The sequence below is a fragment of the Oryctolagus cuniculus genome, chromosome 8, assembly GCF_964237555.1.
Source record: "Oryctolagus cuniculus chromosome 8, mOryCun1.1, whole genome shotgun sequence".
NCBI lineage: Eukaryota > Metazoa > Chordata > Mammalia > Lagomorpha > Leporidae > Oryctolagus > Oryctolagus cuniculus.
This window is the reverse complement of record NC_091439.1, coordinates 109,803,003-109,824,151: the sequence shown is the minus strand read 5'-3', so window position 1 is coordinate 109,824,151 and position 21,149 is coordinate 109,803,003.

Sequence of the window (21,149 nt, the reverse complement as noted above, 5' to 3'; positions counted from 1 at the left end):
ATAATGACTTGGACAATAAACACGCAAACTTCCCCGGGAAGCACACAACGCCGAGGAGGCACAGAGCAGCGGCGGGCTGGATTGAGGCGAGTAAGAGCTCCCCCCGGCAGCGACCGCCCGCGGCGGCGCGGCTCTCTTCCCCTCCTACGCCGACGTCCCTGACTAAACAGAATGTGGAATATTTGAGCTCAGGTTAGCTGGGCGCATCTGCGCTCTTCTCGGGAACACTAGGTGATAATAGGCCTTGGATCTGCATAACCAGGAGTCCCCAAAGTGGTCGTTGCCCCAGATAAAAACAAACAAAAACTAATCCTCTGCGATAGGAAACTCAAACCTGGGACCTCCCTCTCCCATCCGATCACGCGTTAAGCAAAAGCTGTGACTTGGCCCACGGCAGCTTTGCTGGCTGCTGCACGCGTGCCGTTTCCAATGAGAGAGCTTGTTTCAATGAGGTCGCAAGGCGCAGCGCCTCACCCTTGGTGAATGTTTATTAAGTGTATGCCAATGTCCCACGTGAGTGTGAATGGTTCTTGGTGTGGATAATCAGACTCATGCCTCCCTCCCCCACTGAGCTGTGGACATCAGGTTTGGACCGCGGATGGGCTGTGGTTGCCCTGGAGTGTGTGGCACTGAGAGCTACAAAGGGAGCCCTTCCTTTAAAAGAGGGCTGATTTAGTGAAATTAATAGAAGCCGCGATGTCAGGAGCCGTAGACTTGTCCAAAACCTGCAGCAAGGTTGTGTTTTGGAGAGATCTGGCCGCTCCCCGTATGAGGCACCGTCATGGAGAAGACCAGAAGAGCTGCCCAGCTGAGCCCTGCCCTAATTGTCCAGCCTACCTACCCGAGACTTAAATAAATGTTTATTTCTGTAGATAGTGGGCTTTGTAGTTGCTCATTATAGAATGTTGCCATGGCAACGGGTAATGGATGCATTAAATAGGAGAGATAGGCACTAATACATGTCTGACAATAGTGATCATTGCCATAAAATATGTGCCCACTTATAAAGACTATCCTTTTTTAAAAAGATTTATTGGCCGGCGCCGCGGCTCACTAGGCTAATCCTCCGCCTAACGGCGCCGGCACACCGGGTTCTAGTCCTGGTCGGGGCGCCGGATTCTGTCCCGGTTGCCCCTCTTCCAGGCCAGCTCTCTGCTGTGGCCAGGGAGTGCAGTGGAGGATGGCCCAGGTGCTTGGGCCCTGCACCCCATGGGAGATCAGGAAAAGCACCTGGCTCCTGGCTCCTGCCATCGGATCAGCGCGGTGCGCCGGCCGCAGCACGCCGGTCGTGGCGGCCATTGGAGGGTGAACCAACGGCAAAGGAAGACCTTTCTCTCTGTCTCTCTCTCTCACTGTCCACTCTGCCTGTCAAAAAAAAAAATAAATAAAAATAAAAAAATAAAAAATAAAAAAATAAAAAATAAAAAGATTTATTTATTTTACCTGAGAGGCAGAGCTACAAAGAGAGGTAGAGACAGAGAGAGAGGTCTTCCATCTGTTGGCTCACTCCCCAAATGGCTGCAACAGCCCGAGCTGGGCCAGTCTGAAGTCAGGACCCAGGAACTTTTTCCAGGTCTCCCACACGGGTGCAGGGGTCCAAGGACTTGGGCCATCTTCTACTGCTTCCCAGGCCACAGCAGAGAGCTGGATCGGAAGTGGAACAGCAGGGACTCAAACTGGTGCCCATATGGGATGCGGGCTCCGCAGGCAGTGGCTTTACACACAGCACCGGCCCCAAGACTATCCATTTGATAATCTTGAAAAACCCTTTTTTAATTTTCATGGTTCACATTGTCCCGAGTGCTACAAAATGAGCTTTTACTTTAAAGACGGCTTCTTTAGTCAAATTCCTAGAAGGGGAGCTGTGGGGAGACCCGGAGCTGCCCAGGACTGCAGCGAGGGCCTGTGTCGGAGGGAGTCCGCTTGTCCACTTCAGCCACTCGAGAATTCCCTCTGGAGCCGCGGCAGGGGCTGGCCTCTCCTGCTTCCTGCTCATTCTTCTGGATCTACCTCGATTTTCATAAGAGTCCCTGTGGGATGTCAGTTTGAATAATGAGAATTGACATTTTGCTTGCAAGCAAAATACAGATCTCTCCTCAGGAAGCCACAGTGACACTAATATCCTCTGAGTGCATACCACCTTCCAAATAACCCGATTTGTTTTCCCTAGATTTGCATTTTCATTCGACATCAAGGATGAGCTTTGCTTCGTAACAGAAAACCTAGGATTCTCTGGGCTTGCTGCATTTGGTCCCTTGATTGTCGCAGCAAGACCCTGGGGCTGTTTGCTCTGTGGATGTTCGGTTTCCAGGGTTATTGGTTTCTTGACAAAGCCTGCACCCTCGAAACGATTGCTCATAATCAATGACGGTGTAGAAAATGACAAAGTGGAGCGGGTATCTCTGAGGCTGTTCCTACAGTGTCCATACCAGCAGGCTAAGGGAACATCCGTTGTCCTCATGGACATGCTGAGTGGAGGACGGAGAACACGGAACATGCTGGAATGTCTTGAAAGTTCTACTTGGCACCAGCTGCCTCCATCACACACACCCGATCATTGTACATCCAAACAACTCCAGCAATCCCTACTGATACCGGGGCTAGCACCTAGCAGCTCCGAGGGTTTCTTAGATGTGTCTAGGTGGCCAGGCCTATGACCTTGAGAGAAGGTAAATTTGGGCCCTGCTGTGCGCTGGTCAGGGTTCTCAGTGCTGGGGCCACACCACAGCCAAACAGGACTCAGTCCCCACCAGCCAGGAGGGCCTGGCCTGCCACCGCGAGGGTTCATCTGTGTGGCCCAGGGCAGGGCCCCATCACAGGGCTCTGTGATGACTCGATTTTAGTAGCCCAACATGACTTCCTCCCCCCTTACAATTTCTCTGATTCCTCGAGAGCCTGGTGTTATTGATGTCTTTGGACACCTTGAGTTGTTCTGGGTTTGTCTTTGGCGCAGGTAGATAGATAGTCAACAAGACATGCTCGTTAAATAGTGTAGAAGCAATGGTGTTTCTCAAGGCCTCAAAATGAACCGGCCGTTGTTTGACAGCTTACAGAAGCGTCTACGTGTGTCTGTACATGTGGGTACCCAAATCTCGCCAGAATTTTATCCAATGCGCAGTTTTAAGAACATGGGCACTTTCCCAGCTGAGGCTCTTGGCTTGACTTGGATCACCATGTTACTTACATTTCCGCTGGTGCTTAGGGCTGGGTTTGAAGCTTAAATGCGTGGGTTCCAAGTACTACGGCTTTTAAGGAAATCCTTCAGATTTCATCAAAATAGTAGATTAAGTCTGCTTACTTCAATCCCCTGTCTCACAGAACAGCGCCGCAAATCGACTTTAATGAATGCTTCCCATAAGTCTTTCCTTGAGAGATGATTAGTAGGACAGTTTAAGATAATCTGTTTTAGTTAGAAAAACAAAACATTTCTGAACGCATTTAAAATACGATTTGTTTTAGTAAGGGTATTTTTCATTAATCTTGAAATCATGTAAATTATAGGGAAGTTGTTAAAAAAAGCATTTCTGCCTTCCTGTAGCACTTAAATATTTATTTCCTGTTACTTGTCTTATGTCTTATATGTGTTATAAATGTATCGTTTTTAATATAATTTTATAATATAAATGTACACAAACAACATCCATCATAAATAATAATATAAATAGATACAGTGGTAGGACAGTACGCGGCTTAGGCTAGAGAGACAAGGCGGGCTCCCAGCCTCAGCTGCACTGCACGGGAACAGTGTGGTTTCTCTGGGAAGGGGAGTCACAGAGCAGGGACCCTCGCTTCGCCCACGGAAGCAGAGCGGTAATGGTGCAATGATTTTCACTGGGTGCCACAAGCCTGGTGAGCCAGGCTTGTGGGTTCCCACAAGCACCCTCCGGCACAGGCACGGCCGACAGGAAGTGCCTTCGGGTTCCGCACTTGACCACGGCCAAGGCCCCCTGGGAAGCAGGTGCGAGGCAACGTCCCAAGTCTGCCCCGCAGTGTCCGCGCTCGCCCCTCTGTCCTCGCCCCTCTGTCCTCGCCCCTCTGCCCGCACCCTCGGATCCGTGGGCGGATCGCACTCCCCAGATGGGTGCTCTTCCCACATCTGCTTAGGCTGACGGGGAATCACGATGAACCAATAAAGATGATTAAAGATCGCGGAACTAGCTCTTTTAGAATGCAGGCAAGAGAGAGAATCGCCAACTCTCTGGATTTTTTATTTTATTTTTTTTGCGGTTGAGACCTGCAGGAACCAAGGCGAAGCGAGCAGGCGTGAGGGAGATGTTTGACTTTTAGCTTAAACAGTGGAATTTTTAGAGCTCTGTGTTTGTTTTAGAGCATACTTTATAGCGGTTGCTGTTAAAATGATGGAAAGATAGAGATCTCCTTGTTCAGAGCCCCCCCCCCCCCTTTTTCATTTTCATCGGAGTCCCAGGGCTACAACTGTCGGCGGAGATGAAGTTTTTAAGACGTTCCTGCTCACTTCCGATGGGAGCTGACTTCCTTCAGCTCCGCTGTAGTAAAATTCGGGTAAACACAATTTTTTTGCACGCCTTCCATTACCAAGGTCGATACAAAGTCAAGTTCGTTTGGCTGCCGCGGAACTTGCACAGGGATTGCTATCTGTGCTCTGGTGCTCTGCGTCTGCAAGGCCGTGCTGACTTCCTGGGGGGAGCTGGCTGGTGACCCACCTGTCTTCTGGTCATTCTGGAAGATTCCACCCTCTGTGCCAGGTCCCTGCAGGCCCTGGGTGCTGCTAAAACTCCAAGAAACAGATTCCGGCAAAAATTCGAGTGTCCTCTCTGTGTTGCTGTGTCTGGACAGAAAAATTACGATCAGAATCCAGCGATAGGGACTCGAGAAGCACATCGCCCTCCCCGAATCTCAGAGACGTGGCAGAGTTTTAGGAAGCGTGCGGCCAGGGCAGGCCCTTGACCTGGTGGTGAGGGTGCCACTCGGGAGGCCGACATCCCGCATCAGAATGTCTGGGTCCCGGTTCCGGTTCTGGTCCCGGCTCTGGCTCCAGATTCTGGCTGATGGGAGGCACGGGTGATGGATCAAGTTGTCCACGTGAGACACTGGGGCTGAGTCCCTGGCTCCGGGCTGCAGCCTGGCCCCGACCTGACTGTGGGAGACTTGCGGGGGTGAACCAGGACCGCGCTTTCTCTGCGCCTCACGTGAGAGAAGGATGCAGTCAACAGGGGCAAACGCGGGCGAGGGGCAGAGGTCAAGGAGAAGAGTCTGGGACGGCAGAGTCTGCTGACGACTCCAGGAACAGGCGGACCCGGTGGGAAGCGAGTCCCCCGTCCCAGCTCAGCTGTAGCTGTCGCCAGTCAGGGCGCAAAATGACAGCACAGTGCAGCCCCGCTTCGCCGGGTTAACTGTTCCATCAGCCGCAGACTGGCTCTGGTCCTTGCTAGTTTGGGCTAAATTGAGATTACGTGAACGAAACCTCTTCTCTCCTGAATATTTCAGCTCTTCTGTCCCCTCCCTGGTTCTCAGTCTGAATGGGAACAGCACAGGACGTCTGAAGCTCTTTATAAAGACATGGAAACCAGCTCAACCGACAAACACATCACGGTAGCATGTATTTACTGTTAGTATTTTGGGTAATGCATGTTTACGGCAAGGTTCTCCAATGGGAAAAGGGGTCAAGCGTAGAAACCAGGACCCCTATCCAAACTTCCCAATTTCTTTTTTTTATTTAACAGCAGGTCAGTGGCAGGACGCAAGCTGATCTCGACACAGACGAACGATGAGGCCTCTTGTTGGGAAAATGGCTACTCCCCACCTTACAATGCGGAGCCGCAGCTGTGGGTGCACGGACGTACTTGGCAGACACCAACACTTCCACCTACATGTGATGTCAACCTCATCAACAGAGAAAGGGCAGCGGAGGGAGACGAGCAAGCCGCAACACCCTCGCTCTGGGGGGGGGGCGCCACCTCCTCCCACCCCGCCCCTCGGCCACCTCCAGTGAGCACGTGACCAGCAGGTGACTTTGGTGAAGTGCAGCGCGCACGCCAAACTCCACCTGCAAGGAACTCCAGGAGTCCTGGCGCCTGTGTCCTCCCATTCAGAATAATTCATAAGGGGCCCTAAGCCCTAAAGTGCAAAACGATCTCAAAGGTTATTTAGAGGGGCCGGCGCCGTGGTGGTGCAGGGAGCTAAGCTCCCACCTGTGTGTTGGCACCCCATACTGGAGCAGCGATTTGAGTCCCGGATGCTCCACTTCTGCTCCGGCTTCTTGCTGAGGCACTAGGAAGGCAGCAGAAGACGCCCGCCCGTGTGCTTGGGCCCCTGCTACCCACGTGGGAGACCTGGCTGGGTGGAGCTCTGGGCTCTCGAATTCATCTTAGACAGTGCATGATCCTTGGGGCCATTTAGGGAGTGAACCAGTAGATGGAAGATCTCTCTCTCTCTCTCTCTCTCTCTCCCACCCCCACTCTTCCTATAAACAAAGAAATACTTTTTTTAAAAAGAAAACATAAAATCTACATGGTCATCTAGAATTTTAAGGAACTGAACATTTCCCTCGGCAGCCTGGCACTCACAAGACTTAAGGCAGGATAGCTTGTTGACCATGCTGACCCTGAGGTCTTTCTTCCAAATATCTATCTCCATTTAAAAAATTAGCCAAAGCACTAAAAACAAACGAGTGACAGCTCTGAAAGTTGTCTCTGTGCCCGCCCCTTCCCTGTGGCTCTCTGTCTTCTTCATGCGCCTGTTTGTTCAGGCCTCCATGGTTGGGCCCAGGGTAAGTCCCAACCGGCTGCGTCCTTGGTCCCTCATTCACCTGTTCAGGGGCTTCTGATGCCAGTTCTGCACCTCTTCCCCGAGGGCAGCGCCGCTTCCATGCTCAAACACTCCACGTTCGGACCGAAGGGTCAGTCCAAACCCAGGGACTGCCAAGCAAGAGGACTTTCTCTGGGGTTCTAGAATGTTCCCAGTGTTCCTGGCGTTCCCAGCAGGAAAAGCGGAAGTTTCTCTGGGCGGTCGGTCGTTGCCGAGAGAAGGAACGGGGGCTCCGTGACCCACAGCGGAGAAAGAAACCGACACCTAGAAAGGAAACGTGCAGAAGGCAGGAGTCTGACGACCTCTTGACCTTCACCTTGGGCCTCGGGACACAGTGTGACCCTCAGGGCTCGGCTGCTCCAGGTGTTTCTGCGGCTGGACGGGGGCCAAAGTTCATGTTCCAGGCAGCGGCTGGACCTGTGCACGAGTCCCGTTTTCTGGCGGCCCCGGGCTCCACTTTTTGAAGTGTGCTGATTTTACTGTGCTGATTTGCAGTGGGGTTTTTTTTTCAGTTGATTTTTTTTGTATTGACTCTCAGTGTTGATTTTATTTTTTTTCTCCTTTTATTTCCTTAAATTTCCTTAAGTTTTCATCCACTCCTGTTCCCTTCACTCTCCCAAAACCCCTCTCCAGCAGAGCTACTAATCCTACACACGAGGGGTGGCTCTAACCCCAGGCCACCGGGATGTGGGGTGGACGCCTTCTTAATGATTTGATTATGCAGCTAATGATTTCTAGTTCAACAACTATCCCGCAGCAGTCGGTGAACAGTGTGGTATGTACTTGCCCGAGCAGCTGGTTTTTCTGATTCTTCTCAACTCTTTAGAACCTGGTATACGTCCCTCTCCCCAATGTAACTTTTTTTTTTTTTTGACAGGCAGAGTGGACAGTGAGAGAGAGAGAGAGACAGAGAGAAAGGACTTCCTTTTTTGCCCTTGGTTCACCCTCCAATGGCCGCCACGGCCAGCGTGCTGCTGGTGCACCGCGCTGATCCGAAGGCAGGAGCCAGGTGCTTCCTCCTGGTCTCCCATGGGGTGCAGGGCCCACACTTGGGCCATCCTCCACTGCACTCCCTGGCCACAGCAGAGAGCTGGCCTGGAAGAGGGGCAACCGGGACAGAATCCGGCACCCTGACCAGGACTAGAACCCGGTGTGCCGGCGCTGCTAGGTGGAGGATTAGCCTATTGAGCCGCAGCGCCGGCCCCCAGTGTAACTTATGAATCTATTTCAAATCATCTACCTCTCAGCTTACACATAAAGACTTATCCTGGGAGAACTGGGGCCTCTAACAATGTGTCATTCCTGACACGCAGATTTCATTTATTTTTAATTTTTTAAAATGATTTATTAAAAGGAATTTTGAGAGGCAGAGCAACAGAGAGAAAGGGAGAGACAGAGATTCTGCATCTACTTGTTCACTCCCCCAAATGGTCACAGTATCCATGGCTGGGCCAGGCTGATACCAGGAGCCAGGAATTCCATCCGGGTCTTCCCAGTGGGTGGCAAGGGCCCAAGTGCCTGGGTCACCCTCCAGTGCCTCCTAGGCACATTAGCAGGAAGCTGGATCGTAAGTGCAGAGTAGCTGAGCCTCAAACCTGCACTGTGGTCCGGGATGCTGGAGTCCAGGTAGCAGCTTAGCCTGCTGCCCTGTCCCCAGATTTCACTGAATGACGAATCCTAAATGTCTTGAGGCCAATGCCTGTGTCTCATTTTTAACATCACATTTGCAGCCCCTGGAGTGCTGTGAACTAATGATGCATGCATTAGTGGGCAGGTGGATGGATGCGTGCGTGGGTGGATGAGAAGGACGCTATGAAATTTGAATTCGATGCTTGTAATAAAAGGCTCCAAAGTGTAGGAAGGTGAAAGGGGGCATGACAGACGTCAAAGGTAATCAGAAAAGATTAGAGTAGCAGCTGACGGATCATGCACGCATTGCTGGGAAAAGCCAGGATCGCCAGGCACCCCCGAATGTTTCCAGGGCTTTGTCTCTGCAGGGCCAAAGCTGTGGACAGCTTCCTTCAGAGTCTCCAGTGAGGGAACTCGGTCTCCTCCCAAACACGTGTGGAATCCGTGAGCTGCCCGTTTGCCTGCTTGCTGTTTGTTGAGAAGAGCTACGCTCAGGTCATTAGAAAAGTAATTCTCTCTTGATTTTCCATGAGCAGCCCAGCTGTGACCTGCACATTGATAACAGAGATTGAGTTTCTCGGCAATAGCTGAATTGGATTTCGGCTGTATTTTTTAAGTCGAGTGGTTATAATTTTTCCCTTTTCAAGGACAAGTTCAAATATGCTTTTTCCTCCTGTCCATTACGGTTACTCTGATGGAAACTCCATCAGAATAGAAATACTTGGGATAGTTAGAAAACCCAGTTGACAAATATTTTTCAAGAACCTGCTTGGGAGATCAAAGTAGCGGATGCACTCTGAAGTCTCGTACCTGGGGAGCTGTATCGATCCTGGAATCTTGCTCTTAAGAATTCTACGGGGCAGGGGCTGGTGCTGTGAATTCAGCCACTTTGTGGAAAAGGACCACTTCTTGGGTGGGATGCAGTCCCTGGCACCTGACATTGCTTAAGCACCGGACAACATGTGCTATAGCTGTCAATCAAGTAGCACACTCTATCCATCAACGTCTCTCAGACGACGCTTTGCTCTGAAGTCACCGTGGCAAATTCCCATTTGTTGAGCGACGTGATGGGCCTGGGGATTAAGGGCATTTGAAAGTGAGAGAAGGAGATTATTATGAAATATATGTTGGCACATAAACTTGCTTTTGACCCAAAACTGGGCTCTGTGCAGTTCTTGGTGCCGGGAGCGGGAGTTCTGAAACAGAGGCTGGGGTCCTGGCACCGTGGGCTAAGCTGCAGCCCAGGTTGGAGCACCAGCCGCTCTGCTTCCACTCCAGCTCCCCGCGACAACCCCTGCAGAAGCAGTGGGTGAAGACTTGGGTGGAGCGCCTGGGTCCGGCTTCTGTGTGGCCCAGGTCTGCCTGCTGTGGCCATCAGGGGAGTGAATCAGCAGAGGGAAGGTGAATCTCTCTCTCTCTCTCTCTCTCTCTCTCTCTCTCTCTCTTTCTCTGCCTTTCAAATAGATGAATCTTTTTTTAAAAAATAAAGTTCTGAAATAATTCCCGGAGTAACTCTAAAATAATCCTCATAGAAATGAGAGGGGGCTGGGACTGGCACTGTGGTGTAGACGGGTAGGCCTCCACCTGCAGTGCTGGCACCCCATATGGGTACCAGTTGGAGTCTCAGCTCCTCTGTTTCTGATCCAGCTCTCTGCTGTGGCCTGGGAAAGCAGTGGAGTACAGCCCAAGTGCTTGGGCCTCTGTACCCGCGTGGGAGACCTGGAAGAAGCTCCTGGCGGCCACTGGGGAGTGAACCAGGGCATGGAAGACCTCTCTCTCTCTGTCTCTACCTCTCTCTGAAACTCTGTCTTTCAAATAAATTAATAAAATGAATTCCTCTTTCCGTTTTCCTTTCACGTTGCACCTTGCGCTGCTTCTCCTGGGCTGTGCTGGTCCCTTCAGACCCTGCACCTGCACTTCTCTGCTCCCGCTGCGACCTGCGCTAGAATGAGACCTGCTCAGACCTCAGCTTCCATCACGGCCTCCCTCCAGGTCTGTGGAGGGAAGAACGGGCGGCTGCTCCCCGCTCCCCCAGGCTCTTCCCGGCTTCCCGGGCCCTGGCGCCTGGAATTGTTCCTGCCAGTGCTGGGTGCGGAGACAAGAGGCAGCGCTGGAGAGAGACCGGCAGCAGATCTCAGGGTGCTGGGGGAGGGGCCTGGCCAGGATGGTTTGCGCTTCCCACGCAGAGTGCACAGGCTGCTGCCCCGCCCTCGCCGCCCGACCCCGCGGAGCCCTGTGCTTTGCCACTTGTGTTCCCCTTGAACCTGGACGACTCCTCGCCCAGGGACATCTGCATTTTGAGATGGATTTCTTCAAAGCCCGCACAGCCTGCAGCACACCCCAGAAATGAGCCACTAATGAGTTCATTGCAAACGAGAGCGGGGACCATTTTACTCCTCTTGCTGCTCCTTGCCAAGCCGGCCCCGGGGAAACCTCGGGAGCTGATCTTAACCGGACCCAGTGGGAGCGGGTGCAGAGCTGAATTCCAAAGTGGGGACTTGGGTTGAGAGGGAGGCGTCTGAGGCCTTGCACGCACGGCTTGCTGCTTGCGTTTGTTAAGCCCCCTCCGGCCCTGTCCTAAAGGTGAATGCGCAACTGCTGCTTCCGTTTTGTAGCGGGGTAAACTGAGGCAAGGGGTCGCTCAATAGTCGCACAAAGTCAGACGCTAACAACAGCACGGGGGGTTTTGGCCTCACCCCACGGCCAGTGCAGGGAGCTTCCGCAACCCGCAGCTGCCTGCCTCGGGTCGGGGCTTGCAAAAGCCGGGAGCACCCCGCATTCCGCCTGCGCATGTCGCCAGCTCCACGTATCACTGCAGGTGGTTCCGCAGCCTCCTTCCTGCAGGTCAGGGAAGGACTCGGAGTGCCTGGGCATCCCTCGACGTGGCGGGAACCTGGCCGGGCACCAGGCTGCTTCGTCCAGGCCCTTGTCCGGCACAGAGGTGAGAATTCGAAGTCGAGGCAGAAGCGCAGGGTGCGAGAGGAGGTGAGAGAGTGAACGGACGTGGGTGTAGGCCACCCCACACCAAGAGGCACCTGTCACGGGCAGGCCAGGGAGCCGCCTATGAGGAGAGACAGGCAGTGGGAGGAGGGTCCCCAGGTATGGTCAGGGCCCCCTTTACCAATCTCTTTGATGAGGTGGTGGCTGTTGTCTTCACTGGGTAAAAAAATGAGGCTGTCTCTTAGCAAGCTTAAGGGCTTCTGGGATTGTTAATGGCAACTCCATGGGGACATCAGGGCGTCTCCTCCTGCCGGGTCCTGGGTGAGACACAGGTGCATCCTGGGAATGTATTAGATTGACAGGTGAAGAAATACGGTTGCAAGGCGGCACTGGTGGAGATTCCAGCTCCCTTGTCTGAGAGCCTGCCCAGCTTCCCACACCAAAGGGACAGGACTGGGGCGCAGATAACTTCCTATCCACAGGTCATTCAAAAAAGTGCTTAGAAAAGTGGAATTCAAAAATGAGTGCATTTTGGTGCAAGGAAAAAACGTTGAAAACCATGCATATGAGGAGTCTTCAAAAAGTTCATGGAAAATGAATGCTATGAAAAACCTGGCATGGATTTCAAAATTCTTTTGCATTAAAATAGACTTACATTTTAATTCCACTTTTCCACAAACTTTTAAAGAAGTTTGAAAGTATTTATTTATTTGAAAGGCACGGTTATGGGGTGATGGGAGAGAGAGAGAGAGAGAGAGAGAGAGAGAGAATATCTTCCATCCTGTGGTTCACTCTGTATGTGGCTGCAATGGCTGAGGCTGGGCCAAGTTGAAGCCAGGCACCTGGAACTCCTTCCGGGTCTCCCACAAATATGGCAGAGGCCCAAGTCCTTGGACCATCATCTGATACTTTCCCCCAGGCGCATTAGTGGGGAGCTGGATGGGAAGTGGAGCAGCCAGGACTCGAACCGGCACTCATATGGGGTGCCGGCGTCACAGGCAGTGGCTTAATCCACTGAGCCACGGCGCCAGCCCCTCGTGAGCCTTTTGCAGGCACGCTCAAAGGTGATTCTTCTAAATTCCAGCGGCTTCCGCCCAAAACACTGAGGTTTCCGGAGGCGAGAGGTGTTTCCCATGCATCTTCGAGTTCTCATTCTCCGTGAGCCAATCTGGCATACAGCTGTTCACGGACTGCCGCGGACCCTTCCCTGCGTGCCACATGTCACAGCGGAGTAGCGGGAACCGTGCCGGCTGGGGGAGCTACCACCATTCTCTGCCTCTGGGTTCCCTTCCCAACATGGGAGGGGACAGTTACTCACTGGGAGATGATATTATTTATTATCTCTTACATAATCTTTAAAGTTCCTTTCACCCTCGCAACTATAATTACCCATGGACAAATCTTTCTCTAATTATTTGGGCAAAATTCCTATGTCTTAGTCAAATAATTGGACTTGTACATTTTAACAAGAATAACTACAAGCAAGTAAACAAACTGAACAATGCCAACACTCCTCTTGAACAGGCCTTTTTGGATTAAAAGGAAATATTTTTGGTAACCGATAATTTCAGAGAGCCTATTATACTCTGCTTATCACATTTTCCCTCTCCTGGAAAAGTATAAAACAATGTTCGTTTTTTATGAGTCAAAATTGCAACATGTATAAATAATTGGTTTTCAGTGATGCATGCAAATAATTCCGGCATGTGTTTTAAATGTGGAAGCAATTGTGGGCATAATTACGGAGTATGCGGCTCAGCATCCCCCCGGCTCGCTCACTCTTTCGGACGCTCGTCAGTCCCTGGGAATCAAATCCAGCAGGTCGGATCCAAAGACCGTTTTCCCGGTTGTCAAAGAGATAATGGCCTCCAAAGCAAGCCAGCAGCCACGTGCGAATCAATTCCAGCACTTAGAATGCCAAGGCCTGCTCAGAACTCTAACCCAGTGTGAGTGGTGCTCACAGAGAAGTGTTCATCAGACGGATATGAAATACGGCGACATAAAGCTTACCTCCCACGGCGTCTCCGGGGGAGGCAGAAGGGGACTTGCGGGCTTTGGGTTCAGTGGCTGGAGAGGCTGCCTGTGTTCATCTAATTCATGGCTGTTGTGTGCACCTGCTTCCACCCATCGCTGGCATCATTGCCAAAGTCACAGAGATGCCCCCGTTCTGCAGGATGTCTCTTTGGCTGAGCTTCGGGAGAAGGGAGGGAAGGAATGCATCTTCTGAGCTCACCGAGCCAGCCAGGCGGCTTCCAGACGACAGCCTTGGACGTCAGGTGCGTCTGTCAAAGCCCGTGGGCATTGCCGGCCACCCTGGCACATCCTCTGGCCCTGCTGTCCCCGCTCCTAAGCTAATGTGACAGGTGCATCTGAAAAGGAGTGTGTGAGACTGAGAAAGACAGGAGGGGACCGTGCAGGAGGGAGTCCGGCCAGCGTGTGCCAGCGTCAGAGACCAAGGCAGAGGGCGCGGGTGAGGACTGAGGGCGGAGGTGATGGGATGGCAGAGGGCGCGGGTGAGGACTGAGGGCGGAGGTGATGGGATGGCAGAGGGCAGGGGTGAGGAGCTGAGGGCAGGGGTGAGGACTGAGGGCAGAGGTGATGGGACGGCAGAGGGCAGAGGTGAGGAGCTGAGGGCAGGGGTGAGGACTGAGGGCGGAGGTGATGGGATGGCAGAGGGCAGGGGTGAGGAGCTGAGGGCAGGGGTGAGGACTGAGGGCGGAGGTGATGGGATGGCAGAGGGCAGGGGTGAGGAGCTGAGGGCAGGGGTGAGGACTGAGGGCAGAGGTGATGGGATGGCAGAGGGCAGAGGTGAGGAGCTGAGGGTGTAGGTGGTGGGATGGCAGAGGGCAGGGGTGAGGACTGAGGGCGGAGGTGATGGGATGGCAGAGGGCAGGGGTGGGGAGCTGAGGGCAGAGGTGATGGGATGGCAGAGGGCAGGGGTGAGGAGCTGAGGGCGTAGGTGAAGGCTTGATGTGAAGACGAGGGTGGAGCAGCCAAGAAGGACAGGTCGGGTGGAGTTGTGCACGACCCGCACAGCCTCGTCCAAGTCACTGGCAGCACCCATGCCAGCAAGGCCCAACCCACTAGAGCCCTACTGGGCTGCCACCCAGAAGCGTCCGCTAGAGGCTACAGGACACACCGTGTGAAGCTTGCCTCTTCTTCAACCTTCCCCTTCTATTTCTGCGGAAGATAAAGCAAAGGGGCGATACAGGCTTTGGTTGAAACTTTATTCTGGGGGCTGGCGCTGTGGTGTAACGGGTAAAGCCGCCGCCTGCAGTGCCAGCATCCCATATGAGTGCTGGTTCGAGTCTCAGCTGCTCCACTTCCAATCCAGCTCTCTGCTATGGCCTGGGAAAGCAGTAGAAGATGGCCCAAGTCCTTGGGCCCCTGCACCCATGTGGGAGACCCGGAAGAAGCTCCTGGCTCCTGGCTTTGAATCGGCACAACTCCAGCCGTTCTGGCCAATTGGGGAGTGAACCAGCAGATGGAAGATCTCTCTCTGTCTCTGTCTTTCTCTCTCTCTCTCTCTCTGCCTCTCCTTCTTTCTGTGTAACTCTGACTTTCAAATAAATAAATAAATATTAAAAAAAATAAAAACAAACTTTATTCTGGAAGTTAGGCTAATGGTTAAAATTATTCTTATGCTTATTTAGATTTGTTTATTTATTTTGAAAGGCAAACTGACCGAGACAGAGAGAAAAAGATCTCCCATTCCGCTGGTTTGTTCCTCAAATGGCCGCCAGAGTCAGGGCTGGGCCAGGCTGAAGCCAGGAGCCTGGGACTCCATCCGGGTCTCCCACATGGGTACAGGAGCCGTCTTCTACTGCTTTGCCAGGCTATAGCAGAGAGCTGGATTGAAAGCGGAGCATCTGGGCCGGCGCTGCGGCTCACTAGGCTAATCCTCCACCTGCGGCGCCGGCACACCGGGTTCTAGTCCCGGTCGGGGCGCCAGATTCTGTCCCGGTCACTCCTCTTCTAGTCCAGCTCTATGCTGTGGCCCAGGAAGGCAGCGGAGGATGGCCCAAGTGCTTGGGCCCTGCACCCCATGGGAGACCAGGAGAAGCACCTGGCTCCTGCTATCGGATCAGCGAGGTGCGCCGGCCACAGCGCGCCGGCCGCAGCGGCCATTGGAGGGTGAACCAACGGTAAAAGGAAGACCTTTCTCTCTGTCTCTCTCTCTCACTGTCCACTCTGCCTGTCAAAAAAAAAAAAAAAAAGAAAAAAAAGAAAAAGAAAAAAGAAAAGAAAATGGAGCATCTGGGACTCAAGCCAGCACTCATGTGGGATCCCAGCATTGCAGGTGGCAGCTTTACCCAATGTGCCATAACACCAGCCCCCGGTTACAATTTTTCCAGAGAAGAAACCAAGACCCACGCTAAAGACAAGGTAGCGGAGAGAGAGAGGCAGGTGGGAGTGGTGGCAGCACTGGGTGAGGGGAGAAGGGGTGAGTTTGGGATGACTTCCAAACTTCCGGGCCAGGTAGCCTGGAGGATGATGGTGCCATGGGTCATGACAGGTATTGTTAGGGGGCAAATGGAGATTTGTAACAAGGATAATGTGGTTCACAGAGACTTCCCTGTGGCGGGGAGCACTCAGTGCACATAGCTGAGGGAAGAGCCACAGGAAGGGGTGCCTGACCCCATTTAATGGGACAGAGCGGGACTGGCCTTGTGGTGCAGAGGGTGTAGTGGCAATGCTGACGTCCCGTATCCCAGCGCCAGTTCAGGTCCCCACTGGGCTGCTCCGTGAGTGATCCTGCTCCCTGCTAATGCACCTGGGAAGGCAACAGGTGATGACCCAAGGACTTGGGCCCCTGTCACCCACGCGGGGGACCTGGATGGAGATCCTGGCTCCTGGCTTCACCCTGGCCCTGACCCTACCCATTGTGGCTCCTTGAGGAGTGAACCAGCAGATAGAAGATCTCTCTCTGTCTCTTTCTCTCTCTGACTTTCAAATAAATCTTTTTTCAAAATTTATTTGAGAGGCAGAATTACAGTTGGAGAGAGGGAAAGACAGAGAGAGAGGTCTTCCATCCACTGGTTCACTCCCCAAATGGCTGCAATGGCTGGAGCTGAGGCCAGGAGCCAGGAGCTTCTTCCAGGTCTCCCACATGGGTGCAGGGGCCCAGGCACTGGGGCCACCTTCTGCTGATTTCCCAGGCCATTAGCAGGGAGCTGGACTGGAGAGGAGCAGCCGGGATTCGAACTGGTGCCCCTATGGGATGCTGGCACAGCAGGTGGAGGATTAGCCCACTACACCACAGCGCAGGTCCCAAAATAAATCTGTAAAAGAAAAACAGAGTAGGGCGGCCAGGCAGTGGTCAGCTGTGCCCTCTCGGCAGATGTGTAAGTGTGCAGTGTCGGACGCTACATGCACGGGTACGATGCACCTGTTGGCAGAGTTCTAGAAGGTTCCATCTCACATGACTGACAGTTTGTACCTGTTGATCAGCAGGCTCCCCTTTGCCCCTCCCCCCAGCCCCAGCGATGCGATTCTCCCTGACCACTTTAGAGAGCTCCCATCCGGGAAACCCTGCAGTCCCTGCCCTGTGGCTGACTCACCGCCCCGGCACCGTCTTCCCCAGGCTCCGCCGTGACGTGTGTGCCAGAATTCTCTTCTTTCCGAGGACTTGGTGGTATTCCACTGTAGGACGCCAGTGCGTGTTCTTTAGCCATTCATCCACGGGTGAACGTTCGAGTGTTTTCTCGTCTTAGTGACTGTGAATGACACTGGGGTGAACACAGCCGTGAAAATAATTCTCTAAGATGGCGATTTCCATTCGTTTGGATAAATACCCGGAAGTGGAGTGGTTGACGCATCTGGTTTTAAATCTTTAAAGTAACATAATCTTTTGAGAGGCAGAGAGAGAGAGAACAGATGGACGTGAGAGAGAGAGAGAGGAGAGAGAGAGAGAAGAGAGAGAGAGAAGAGAGAGAGAGAGAAGAGAGAGAGAGAGAAGAGAGAGAGAGGGAGAGAGTTCTCACTCATTGGTTCAGTCTCCAAATGCCCTCAACAGCCAGAGCTGGGCGGGGTTGAAGCCTGGAGCAAAGAACTCCACCCAGGTCACCGACATGATTGGCAGGCACTCAGTCACTGGCGCTGTCAACCTCTGCCGCCCAGGGTGTGCATTAGCAGGAAGCCGGAGTCAAGGAATGCAGCCCAGGAACTGCGGGTATCTCAGCTGGCAGCTTCCCCGGGAGGCCAGACACCAGCGCCGTCTCTGATGTTTGAAAAACCTCCGCACTGCTTTCCATAGCCGCTGCTCCGGTTTTCACTCCCATCAACGTTGCGCAAGGGATCCGATCCCCTAGACCCCCACGGAGCTTGATGCCTCCTGGTTTGGGATTTTTAGTGTTTTAAAATGACAGGGGTGTCCTCGCAGGGTGAGGCGATTCCTGATTGCATTTCCCTGGTGCTAACGAGGTTCAATGTCTTTCATGCACCTGTTGGCCATTCGTGGGTCGTCTTTGCTGAGATGTCTACTGAAGTCATTTGCACATTTTTAAAATTGATTTTATTTGAGAGGTAGAGTTATAGACAGTGAGAGGGAGAGACAGAGAGGTCTTCCATCTGGTTCACTCCCTAATTGGCTGCAACGGGGAGCTGCACTGATCCAGTCTGGGCCAGGGGCTTCCTCTGGGTCTCCCACACTGGTGCAGGGGCCCAAGGACTTGGCCATCCTCACTGCCTTCCCAGGCCACAGCAGAGAGCTGGACTGGAAGAGGAGCAGCTGGAACTCAAACCAGTGCCCATATGGGATGCAGGCGCCACAGGCGGAGGATTAACCCACGGCACCACAGCACAGGCCATTGTCCATTTTTAAATTGGGTTGTTTATTTTTGACTGGTAAATTATTTGAGTTTCTTATGCATTTTTGATGCTGACCCCTTATCAAATCCATTATTCACAGGTGTTTTCCTACGAACCCTTCCCTCTGCTGTGGACAGGAGGTTTAGTTTGCTGTCACCCATGTGTCTATTTTTGCTTCCATTGTCTGTGCTTTTGGTGTCATAGCCAAGAAGTCCCAGGCTTGTCAGGATCCTGAGATGACAGTGGGGCCCGGGGCTGCTGGCCTGCGTGGCTCCTGGCTGTCACCCGGAGCCGGTGCCCCCGTCTGGACCCCGAAGTCTCTTAGTCACGGAGCTCAGCGCCACCTCGCTTAACTGCCTGCAGGGAGGGGCGCCGAGACTGCGTGGGACGGGAGTGTCGTTCCGAGGCGTCTATTCAATAGCGGCCTGGAATCTCATTTCTGAATAATACGATATTGTTTCATAACTTAACTGAAGAAAGTGAAAGTCTGCACAGTGCTGACTGCAGACATTCCCAGGAATTCTGAGTGAGAGCCGGCTGGTGTGTGTGTGTGCGAGTGTGTGCGTGTGCGTGCATGTGTGTGCATGCTGTGTGTGCATGTGTGTGTGCATGTGCACGTGTATGCTGTGTGCATGTGTGCATGTGTGTGTGTGTGTGTCCGTGTGTGTGTGCTGTGTGAGGGCAGTGTGCACACATGTGTGATGTGTGTATTTGTGTGTATTGGATTCTGCCTGCATTTGTATCATGTGTACGTACTGTGTGTGTACTCCGTGCTGCATGTGCACGTGTGTACGTGTGTGCATGTACCGTGTGTGTTATGTGTGCACTGCGTGTGTGTCTGCACGTGTATGTGCGTGTTGTGTGCATGAGTGCATCCAGGACGTGTCTGTTCATGTTCTAAAGTCTGGGTGACGTGGAAGACAGATGAACGCGATTTCCGCTGGGTGTCCACAGACCGGGAAGCTCAGCACAAGCTCAGCCCGCGGTTCTGACCAAATGTGTTTCCTGGTGGTGCTGGGAGCACTCGGAGAACAGGCAGGAGCCCCGTGTCGGGGAGGCCGTTCCAGCTCCAGCCCCCAACTGAAACCCTGCATCCAACCATCGCTCCACTGCCACACGACAGTCTCTCCCAAACTTATCTGATAAAATGAAAACAAAAAATACTGACTCCTTCCACAGCTCACACGTAAAGGCTACCGAGCCGAAAGCCACAGCACAAAGCCGCGGAACACGCTCGTTGTTTTCCATCGTTTTGCTTGCATCGTTTGAAAGCACTTGGCTGAGGATCTGGAAGGCGCCACAGTGAGTGCCCAGTGCCTCTTCCACTTCCCACACACGAACTTTCCAGTTATCAAAGGGCCTTTTCAGACCTATCCAGGGCGCAGAATCTGATCGCAGCTCCTAATTGGAGGACTGTGTTTGTTGAAAAGAACAGAAGTCTTCAGTCGCTTAGAATAAAGCTGGCCCATCACCCCCTGTGGGAAGAAAAGCACTATTTATTTTATCCGTTAATCCCCAATACAAACACAGTAACGCTGTCTTTTCTGATAGTGACCCATTTCATGTTAAATTGGGATAAAGCTAGCTTTTCTGAATAGGACCATTGTGGGCAAGAAAAAGTCAATCTCGTTAGGACTCCCATTGAATACCTGCCAATAACGTATCTTTGAAAGCGCTGAGCCCAAGTCCCGGTAGAATTCCGTCCTGCCTGACGCAAAAGGCCAATCTGGAAGCGAAATAACCTCAACCACGGAGCCCCATCTAGTGGCAGGGAAGTAAACTGCTGGTCAGATTTTGAGAATGTTTAGCCGACATCTTTAACTTAATTTAAAAAATTCTTTTATTGAATCTCCAACCCTACTGTTTCAGTTTCTCCATTTTTTTTTTTGGCTTACAATTTCCTTTCCAGAAATAGATAGCTTTTGATATCATGAAAGTTTTTTCTGGATTCCTTAAATGTCGGTCTTAAAAAATAACATTGCTTAACATTCCAAATTCCTCATATGGACTTTTCAAACATAGACACCCACATTCCTTAAGCAGCACCACAAAATTAAACTGTATTTGATGTAAATAGTAATGTGCACTTATCAATTTTATTTTATCCCACATCTCCAAAGGTGATCTATTTGTAAGAGCCTGGACAAGCAAGATTGAGTCCTGGAAAGTCCAGAGGCGTCCATGGCCTTGGAAGTGCCCACGACCTGCTTCCCGGTCAGTGTCAACGTCTGACAGGTGCGTGGGTTGGAGGAGGGGCTTCTCGCGCTGCCCGGTGAGAAGCTGGGTGTGGCATTCCTTCCCTTTTACTTTCAGGGTAACAAACGTGTCAAAAACCACAGCGGGGATCAGCCCCAGTCACCCCCAGGAAGTGCTTTGGCTAGCAAGTCTGCTCAAGAGAAACCTCTTTGTTCCAACAAAATCTCCCGTTGGTGGGCACCCAACATTTTCCTGAATTCATCCACATTTCCACTTACTTTCCCAATATCTTCCCGCTGGCCCTGGTGCCCAAACTCCAAGTGCAGGCCAAGGTATACAGAGTTGTCTGGGTAGTGGAAGAAAGAACGAGGGGCTCCAGTTCAGAGCCCAGCCCTGCCTTTCCTGGCTGCATGGCCGTGGAGGGTCTCACCTCCTCACCAGGAGGCAGGTGCAGCAGCTGTGGAGGAGCCAGTCCCCACCCTGCTCTGCCTCCTGGCCTCAGATTTGAGGACAATCACGAGGGTCTTCAAGAAGTGCACATTAGGCCGGCGCTGTGGCTCACTTGGTTAATCCTCCACCTGCGGTGCTGGCTTCCCATACGGGCACCAGGTTCTAGTCCAGGTTGCTCCTCTTCCAGTCCAGCTCCCTGCTGTGGCCCGGGAGGGGAGTGGAGGATGGCCCAAGTGCTTGGGCCCTGCACCCCATGGGAGACCAGGAGGAGGCGCCTGGCTCCTGGCTTCGGATCAGCGTAGTTCTGGCTGTAGCGGCCATTTGGGGGGGTGAACCAA